Source organism: Alligator mississippiensis, chromosome 9, assembly GCF_030867095.1.
Source record: "Alligator mississippiensis isolate rAllMis1 chromosome 9, rAllMis1, whole genome shotgun sequence".
Classification (NCBI taxonomy): Eukaryota; Metazoa; Chordata; order Crocodylia; family Alligatoridae; genus Alligator; species Alligator mississippiensis.
Window position 1 is genome coordinate 3,568,614 of NC_081832.1, and position 10,534 is coordinate 3,579,147.

A 10,534-nucleotide genomic window follows, 5' to 3' on the forward strand; every position below is an offset into this window, starting at 1 on the left:
TCCTGCCAAACTGGTATGCTCCATTTGTCAATATTTACTCAGCCGCTCCCAGCCCGAGCATTTTTCACCGGATGTGATGGGCTTCTGGAGGTGCCTTCCAAGTGCTATCGAATAAGATTTTCTTCCACCTCTGGGGAGTGTTTTTGTTGTTGCTTTCCACCGGTCCGTCAGCTGAGCTTTTCAGAAAACTCACAGGAAAGCTGCCAGGCTTTCAATAACGCCCCTAGTTGTGGCTCAACCCCATGCCCATCAGATGGAGGTCCACTTCACAGGCCTTGCTACCTTGGCCTCTGCACAGACCTGATGTGCCACCGAAAAACACACCCCAGCCACTTGCTCCCACCCCGTCTGTGCCCAAATCCTGTAGAGGAGACAATGCAGCTGAGTACAGGACGCAGGACCGACTCCAAGTCTTTCTTCTAGGGGTGCAATCCAGCTCTTGCTCTGTTCTCAATCTTGCTCTCGGGGTTTTGCATTGACTCGGCATGTGCTCTGGCCTTGGGGATCGCTACCGCTGCCTGATCTCATGCCCTTTGGGATCCCAAGATAGAAGAGATGTCCTCTGGCAGGATGAATATAGGAAGCCTCCCCGCACTGTGAAACAGGAGTAACCAGCCTCATGGAGAAGCTGCCGAATCAGCTGTTTCCTACTCTACGTCTTTCAAGAGGTGCCTTCAGCACAATGCTTGCAAGAAGGAGCTTGAACGGCTTAACACCTTCTACGCAACTAAGTGCTGTTTCTTCTGCTTCCATTCAATCACAGGGAAACAGGTTAAATGCCCCTGGAGTCTGTCCAGATTGCAAAGCAGGATCAATAGCAGAAGGTGGTGTATAACAAGTTCAATAACTCCTGACTCATAAAGGGAAGTAGCGGATACAACTCCATAAATGCAGGAAACAGATTATGCAGGCGTTTACATCCAACGATGTCACGGCTTTGACTCTTCAGCTTGTCTCGCATGTCATTTTCCCCCCCCCCGGCGTGGCTTAGGATGGCTCTACATGACATACATTACTCGTGCCTGGCTGAGATGTGTTGTTCCCTGATGGAGATAACGGTGAAACACGCACCAGGCCTACAGACAATCTCACTCACATATTGCAGCGCAGCTGCAGCTTGTAGCGGTCAGAAGGAAAGAATACTAATCAGAGGAGCCTGTCCATAGTGAGTATCTAAAAAAAAAAGGCTTGTTTTTTGAAGTCCTGATTAGGATCCTAAAAGCTTCCCCAATAACTGATCACAGCAGGGACCATGCTAATATCCATGTTCCTTTTCCAGAAAATGCGATGCCTCCCCCCGCTCCCCTCCCCTGGAGGCATCGCAGAAGAAGTTGCGACAAGACTTTTCAGAACAGCAGCCAGCCAGAAAGGCGACGAGTGAATTCCTCTTGATCTCCTGGTTCGTACTGGTTCTGTGTTGATTGTGGAACAGATGTTCTGAGAAATCGGAGAGCATTAACAAAGATTTCTGCATTCATCTCTACAGCTGTTTGGATTGGTATCACACACAAAGGACTGCATCCTCATTAAATTGCTCAGAATGTCACCATGTGGACAGCAGAAATTTGGTTGTGTTTTATTTTGATAAGCAGCGGGCTAATGTATTCAGCAGCTAAGAGGAGTGTGATGGGGTGACAGATGGGAGCTGGACTCCAGTCTTCATGGGAAAGGCACTTCCCAGTAGGGAAGCAGTAAGTTTTCCCACCTAATCTTCTGTAACCTTCAGGCTGCTAACCACGGCAAGAGCCCAAGCAATGGTAGTTATTAAATTAATGACTCCATCCCCCTGCCAGTAATAAATATTTTACAGTTCTCTCTCTCCACCCCGTAGACTGCTCGAGACAGACTAGACTGTTTATTAATCTAGCTTCTAGATTTATGTTATTTAATTGCTTAACATGCTCACTGTGGACTGGCCAGATTATTAAATGTCTATGTCTGGTATGGATTGCAACGGCAAATGGTAAAATATGGAGGTCCTGGTTCTTTGTTCCTTGGGACTCCAGTAGGATAGGGATCACCTATATCTCATGCACTGAGCTCAGTCAAATCACGGTGATGTCAGCCCCGTGGAAATGGATGAAGAATGAAGGCCAAATCTCTCTGAGGTTGAAATAAAATGATGTCACAGTTGCATCACAGCTCTAAAGGTTGGGACTGTGTTTGATAATATCTTGCTTCCTATTGATATCACTGAAAATGGCTCGAAACCTGGCTTCTCTGGTGCTAGGATGGATGCTTGGTCTATCAGCAGGCAGAGAAGGAAAAAGCCGCTGGATGTGACAAGAAGTGCCTGTAGGGTGGCATAGCAGCAAGCCCTTCTGGCATGTCCTGCAAGTCCCTTTCTAGAGAGTAGCAGGCAGGGTGCAAGAATGAAGTGCAAAAACAAAGCATGAGACAAGGATGTGAATGAACCAGCAGAGGCCAAGTCCTCCGATCCAGCCAGTGCTAGACCTAGAGGAGATGGCTTCGAGTAGCTGAGGCAGCTGCACATTTCACTTGCTGGAACAGCCCCTGTGATATGCTATGATGAGGACCCAGAAGACTTGGCATCCCCAGGAAGGGAATTGGCACACCTGCAGCTGTTTTGGGCCGCTTCAGTGATGCCAAGCAGCTGGGTGCAGCCTAGATCCTGGCTCAGGTGCAATCCTTCCTGTTGAGCATGGCTAAGCAGAGCTAGGTGGGACATGCCATGCTGCCTCTCAGTCAATCTCACTGGGGTTCAGCTGGGTTTTCTTCTGCATTGCAGCAATCCACGTCCTATACCAGTGTCATATAAACACCAGGGAAATGTGGATACAACCTGCAGGGTTTTTGGTTGTCGCTGGGTTGGTCTAAGGACATAGGCAGGCGAGGTTCTTTGGGTAGCTGTGATATCTTTTATTAGACCAAATGAGTAATGGGAACGTTTTTTTCCAACTACAGGCAATCCTCGACTTACAACGTTTCGAGTTACAACGTTTCGCACTTGCGTTTATACATTGACGCACTTACAACATTTATACATCAACTTTATGACTTATGATTATACATGACTTATGATTATACATCAACTTTATGACTTTACAAGGCTTGATCCGATGCGATGCCACGCCAGCGAACAAGTTCGCTGTGTCGCTCATCTCCCTGGAGAACATTTGTCCAAACTGCCTTGGACACTTTCTTTAAGAAAGCCGACAAGACTCCAGAAAAACCTGCAGCCAGGACTGCTGAGAAGACTCCAGGCAAGAGCCCTTCAAAAAGTACAACCAAGAGCCCTTCAAAAAGTCCAGCAAAGTCACCTCAAAGAAGTCCTTCCAAATCCATATGATTGCTATTTACAATATAAATACATTAATGTAGCTATATTACTCATCTATAATTGATCAAGTACAAAATTCTGGGGTATTTTTGGTGAAAATAGGGTATCAGGCCTTGGTTCAGGAACCGATCCCCCATTTATAGCATTGTTTCTTATAAGAAAATTGGTTCCGAGTTACAACACTTCGACTTAAGACGGGGTTTTCAGGAACCAATTGTGTTGTAAGTCCGAGGACCGCCTGTACTCAGTTGGTCTAATAAAAGATATCACATCTACCCAAAGAACCTCGCCTGCCTACACAACCTGCAAGGACACAGCTAATGATCAGGGCCTCATACCACAATCATAGTGCCTTTAATTTTATGCTACCATTCAGGTGTTGTTTACTTACTGGCATTTATGATATAGTCTATATTTATTATATATTATTTAGCATCTTGCCTATTCAATATTCTATAATTATTACATGCTATTTACTCACTGTATGTATTATGTTTCTTATTTCTTTGATTTTCCATTTCTTATTTCGAGGTGCTTTTGCAATAAGCCAAAAACATATAAATGCGTCAAAAGAACAGGTTAACCTCAGATTTTGTCAGAAATAATAGCACCCCCTCCCGCACACGCACTCCCATAGCATTTTTTGCCCATAAAAAAAGCTGAATTTTACCGACTTGTTTGCCAAGATTCATATTTTCTCTCCTCCGCCCCCATTCAACACTCCCAACTTTTAATTCAAAGTGGAATCCTGACAATGCAAAGTGTTAATAGAATTAGTCTTCTGATACAAACTGTTCATCAGGGCTTGTTAGCTCAATAGTTGATGCCATAATCTTATCAGAACCACCTAAAAGTGTATTAATCAAGAATGGCTGAACTGCCTGCTTGGATCTCAGAAGTGTAATTAAAGTCCAAATAAAAATGGGAACTCATTTTGAGGAAAGAATAGAATAATGCAAAACTATTTTGAACCAAAAGCCACTCAGCCAAATCATCAGTTCCTTTCCCAGGCATTTTAAATAGAGTTTTGTCGGAGCCAGGCTTGAGTTAAACCTGAGACAGGCTTTCAAACTGCTTTCTCTGCGTGACCCGGAGCGAGGAGTGGAATTACTTGCGTGTGTCAGGATCACTCCCATAAGTAACGCAGGGCGGACTGGACTCCAGTTTATACGGGCTGAGGGCCAGATGCTCAGCCAGTGCACAACCTAAGGATCGGGACCTATATTTAAAGGAACAGCAACACTCCACAGGTAAGAGAATACCGCTCTTACAACGTATGTTGCACAGCTTGCGGGTTTGCATTTGTTCACCCCCCTCCTAATCTGTACCCCGGGTTTTGGCCTTTGTTTAACCATGATTTCAGTCTTTGAGGAATCTACATTTAAATACTGGCTTATTACGATTGCTGCTTACCATGCTAATCAGTACCAATGGGTGGGTGGGTTCCTCCATCACTTTGTCCCATCAGCCTTTTGTGGGGTATTGATAACTCACTTGTTTATGGGACAGGGATTCTCTCCTTCATGTTTGCATGCTGTCTAGCACAGTGGATCCTGGTCCATATAGAAGTCCTCCTGGCACTGTATTAATACAAATAACAACACAATAGTTCACGCATGAATCATGTTGGGAGGGAGGTTTATCCTAACATCCAGGGACTATGGTTTATACACCTGCACCTGTAGGGCCTCAGTACCTACCACAGTGCACCTTGCCTAGACACTTACTTATCCCTCTAAGAAGTGGGTATAATATGATACCAAAGCTGAAGGGTTTTTCCCAAGTGCAAATGGTGATAGTCAGTGCAATGCAGCAGAGGATCGACTCTATACAGTATTCCTGCTGACCCTGTAATGGCCACTTACGTACCTGTAGCCAGAGACATCCCAAAGGAGATCCTCCCCTGATTAAAATTTGTAAGGCTGAATCCTTGGTAGAAGCAAACTGTGCTTGAGGTGGTGTGTCACCAAAATAGTGAGGTTTGCAAGGTCAATGTACCATGGTGGCATTAGGGTTGCTGGGGCCCTGGGCATGACAGTCCAATTTGCTTATAGGTCATCAGATTAAGAGGCTTAATTTTGATGACCTACAAGCAAATTGGACATTTTCAATTTCAATTTCAATTTCACTTTGCCCTATACATGAAAATGCAATGACAGTATCTTAATACAATATTGATAATACCAATATTCGGTGCAATCAGTTTTAATTTTTATAAAGTGTGGGGCCCTGGGCGATCACCCGGTCTGCCCTCCCTTAAGGCTGCTCCTGCAATGTGTGCCCGTCTATCTGGCGATGAGACCCCTGAACTGGATGTGTGGCAAAATGGAGAGAGACAGCAACCGACCAAGCCAGTTGGCTTGCTGATCCGGTAACCCTTGTTTCCTCAAATAATCTTTATTCCCCTGAGCCATTCTGTTGACTTCAGCCAGGCTCTTTGTGTAGGTAGAGATGCCTTGTGCGAGTAAAGGATGCAGGTGAGGACGGCTGATGCAACGGAGCTACTTGTGCGTGTCCAGATCGCTCCCAGGAGGAAGGGCCGAGGGGATCGGGCCCTAGTTTGTACATCCCTTCCTAGCAATGTCTATACCGATGGTGACACCTGGTGGTAACCAGCCCGCAAAACAAACGCTCTTCTGCAAGGGCCATGGGATCATCTTCCCATTTCATGCCAAGCCGGGGCGTCGCGGAGGCCTGTTTTTGCAATATCAGAAACGGGCAAGGCTGTAAACGCAGAGAGGAGAAGGAAGGACTGAGGATTTCAAGTCCCAAGTGAGCCATCGCGGGTGTAGGCAAGGCCTCTCTAAAGTGCCTGGAAAGAAGCATCGGATAAAATCATCACTTACAGGCTCACAAAGCCAGAAAAGTAACTAAAATGAGACATTCTGGCCTTTCTGCATGTTGGTTTTTAAAGCAGTATTAGACATTTTTTCCTGAACTCATGCTGGTCTTCAACAGCTGCCTGAATCCTACCTGCTGAGAAATGCAAAACTCCTGGTTCAGAAGTGATTCCTTTTATTAGACCAACTAAATCATTGCAAAAAAAAAATTAAAAAAAAAAAAATATATATATATATATATGAGTTTTGCATTTCTCAGCAGGTAGGATTTAGGCAGCTGTTGAAGACCAGCAGATAGATAGATAGATAGATAGATAGATAGATATTTTTTGCAATGATTTAGTTTATATATATATAAGTTTATATATATAAACATATATATATGAGATATATATATATATATATATATATATATATATATATCTTTTTCTGCAAGCTTCAGGCATACACAACCTTCCTCAGGCTCAGGGAAAATTAAAGATGGTAAAAAGTCCCCCTAGGTAATGGGGGTAAATAAATTCATTTATAGGTAAATAAACCTCATTTTTTTCCTCAGAAGAAGCTGAAGGTGGAAGTCTGTACCTCCGGGTCCATGGTCCCCCTACCTACTGAGACGCACATGCTACATGCAGCCAGCAAGGACTGTTAAGAAGCAGGTGGAAAAGAGGCCTGCTTCTTTCCAAAGGAGGTGTTCACCCCCAAAATGACACTTTTTCCCACTAGGAAAAAGTACATGAGTGAATACACAAAGTAAATCCATGTCAGATGATGCTAAAAAAGCCCTTGCTGTGGTACTTGAAGAAGAGACACGGTTTATGATGCTACAGAGGTGAAACCAGGTCTTTCTATTAACCCTCTCTGCTCACCCAGGAAGGGGAGCGCTCTTGGAGCAGGGTTCACAGCAGGTGTCCTGGGGGGGAGGTTCGTTCTTTGTGCCTCAAGTGCTGGAAACGATCCATTTCTCTGGGAAATAACCTGCTCCTTCCCATGGTCATGCCCACTGCTGGCTCCTGGCCCTAGACTTGTGGAGGACAATTAGATGATGACTTGAAGGGATGTCTCACCTTGCCCTGCCTGCTGGGTTACTATGGGTTTTGCTCCTCTTTGCTTTGTGCAGCAAACAGAAAGCCTGCAGGGCACAGCAGTTGGTGAGTATTCAATCTCCAACTCTTTCTGATCACCTCTGCTGCCCGATGCCATAAGAAGAGGTCAAGTGCCCTATCAAGATGGAGGGGTATAGGTTGTAGCTGAGGTGGTCTAAGGATGAAGCCTGATGAAGGGTATTTATATCCAAAACCTTGCAAAGAAGAATTTTTTTCCAACTATTTGAGTTGGTCTAATAAAAGATGTCACATTGACCCAAAAAATCAGTCTGCCTATCAAGATGGATCCCTTTCTCTAGCTTGCTGGCATGGCACAGAGTGCCCTACTATGTCAATCTTTGCCTGGCTATGTCACCAGCCATCCAAATTACCCACAGGACATTTCTACCCCAATGATTTTATTTTATTTTATTATTTATTAATTCTACCCGAGAAATAATCAGCATATCTCAGCCAGTTGGAATGGCGAGAGACGGTTTATTTGCTGAAAGTCGCTGCTAAAGGAAGGGAGTTGGCCTTGCTGGGTGCTGGCAGATTTTAGCTGCCTTGCTGACCTCGTGCTTGAGAGCCCTCACCACTAAAGAGGATGAGGTGAGCACAATCGCTGCATCCCATTTTGGTTGAATCAGCAACCAGGAGTTGCAGCGCTCACCGCGCACAAAAACTCCCATTCTCCCAGGCAGCTGTCTTTGCAGAATGAAAGTGCCGACATCTACAGTATTACCCTGTGCATATTCACGCAGGATCGGCTGTTATAATGCTAATGAAGGGAGCTAGGATAATCACCTTAAAACATAAATAGATCCCAGATGCTGACTCACCTTCTCTTGCTCGCGTCTTGCTTTCCGGAGACATTTCTTTTCCGGGCCTTCCAGTGTGGGCTTGTTACGTCTGGGAGGACTAATATGCTTTTCCTTTCCCGATCTCAAGACAACTTAAGTCAGGGAGTCTCTTAGCCAGATGCTGTATTCCATTAAGTGCATATTGTAGCCCTATAGTATAGCATGAAACAAGGTTTTCAAGGCCTCTTCAGGTAGTACTGCCAGACCCGCAGCCTCAAAGGTCACTCGGATCATGGAGGCTTGACCAATGCAACTAAGTCGTCTACACTTCAATCTCCAGTGTGGGGCATCTTGTGCTAACAGCTGAAGGGGGACAGGGCCCTCCAAAAATCAGCATATTTCTCCCCTTATCACAATCATGACCACAGACAAAGCAGTCTCCGTTCTTCCTTTTTAGCAAGAAATCTGCATCTTCTATGCCCCAGTGAGCACCCCCCAAAACAGTTCTGCCTATATTTCTGAATATGCATGCACACCTCCCCTCCCTGAGCCCGGACTCTCCTACCCTTGCCTGTCCAGTGTCCGTGGCATGGTTTGGGGCAGGCGGAGAAGGAAAGGCAAACGCTGAATCTTGGGTTATACCACGGGGCATAACCAACACAGGTCAACTCTCCTGCTCAGAAAGCCACCAAGTCCTTGCCAGACAAGGCTCTTTGGGTAAATCTGATCTCTTGGATTAGACCAACTCAAAGAGTTGGAAAAATTCTTCTTAGCAAGCTGTCGGGTATAAATACTCTTTGTCAGGCTGAGAAAGCATCTGCAGTTGGCGTGTGCTCAGCCTGACAAAGGATATTTATACCCGAAAGCTTGCAAAGAAGAATTTTTCCAACTCTTTGAGTTGGTCTAATCAAAGATGTCCAATTTACCCAAATTTACCTCATCTGCCTATGCCCTTAGACCACCACGGCTACAATCTATGTCCTTGCCAGGCATTCATGCTCTTTGACTCTCTCTGTTGTTTTTATTTATAAAATTGGCCGTGACATTTAAAGAGCTGAAGAGCAAAACAGGCGAACTCTGAACTTGGCTGAATCGATTTACCACTGGCTCGGCGCTGCTAAAGCCTCCCTGGGGATCAGAGGGGAACTATAGGCATGCAAAGCGCGATGATGGAAGCTCCCATCATCTCACGCAGGTGGAGATTAAGTCCACAGATGTGAAGCACGAGCAAGTGGAAGGGATTGTTAGTACTAGTATCAGCCCAGAAACTCCCAGAGAGCCCAGGCTGGTTCTGCATCCTGCACTAGGCAGGCTGCCAGCTATCCGAGCCAGGACCCTCTCCTCCAGGCTGGACCAGCAGGAAATTTGGGACCTCGAAGAGTGACAGGTGGTGGGAGCAGGATGCCGGGCTGGGAAGGGAGAATGCAGGAACGGGATGATATTTTGGTGACTGCGAGGGAAGGGGGAGAGCAGACTCAAGGCACCTCCTGGAAAACGCCAGCACTCAGCTTGTGCTTTTTTTTTTTACTACATAAAATAATAAGAAAAATAGGGTCAAGACCTGCACAGGGCTGAATGTTTTAACAAGACAGGTTTCTATTTGACATCTCTAGGTTTCTTTTGTGAATCATCATCTCCCCACCACAACAGTGCTGACACGGTGGGGCACCCCCAAAAGGCTCTCAAGGAACCAAGGGGTCCCTGGTTGAGGATCACCGGTGTAAGGCACAGCAGTATGGTGTATGGGGGGCAATGGGGCTCTGCACAGGGAAGAGGGAGGGTTGGGTTGGTGCTGTTTTGGGGGAGGAAAGGCAGCCAGAGGTTAGGGGGATAGGGAATGGGAGCAAGGAGGGACAGACTGGGGACGAGCGTAGAGCTAGGGGTAGGGTTAGGGCTTGGGTTTGGATTAGGGTTAAGGCCAGAGTTACAGTTACGGCTGGGATTAGGGTTAGGGTCAGGGTTTGGGTTAGAGATTTGTTTAGGGTTTGGAATAGGGTTAGGGGTGGGGCCAGAGTTATGGTTAGGGCTAAGATTAGGGTTCGGGTTAGAGATTTGGTTATGGTTAGGGCTAGGATTAGGGTTAGGCCTAGGTTTTTGATTAAGGTTAGGTCCAGCGTTGGGTTTAGATCTAAAATGAAAGTTAGGGTCAGGGTTTTAATTAGAGATTTTTTTACGGTTAGGGCTAAAGATAGGGTTAGGGTTTGGATTAGGGTTACGTTACGAATGGGATTAGGGTTAGGGTCAGGGTTTGGGTTCGAGATCTGTTTAGGGTTTGGATTAGTGTTAGGGCTGGTATTAGTGGTAGGGTCGGGGTTTGGGTTAGAAATGTGGTTAGTTTTAAAGGTAGGGTTTGGATTAGGGGTTTATTTAGGGCCAGGGTTAGTGTTTGCAAACTCTAAGGTTTGCGTTAGAGATTTGTTTAGTTTTACAGTTTGGATTCGGGTTAAGGTTATGTTTAGGGCTAAAATGAAGGTTAGTGTCAGGGCTTCCATTAGAGATTTTTTTAGG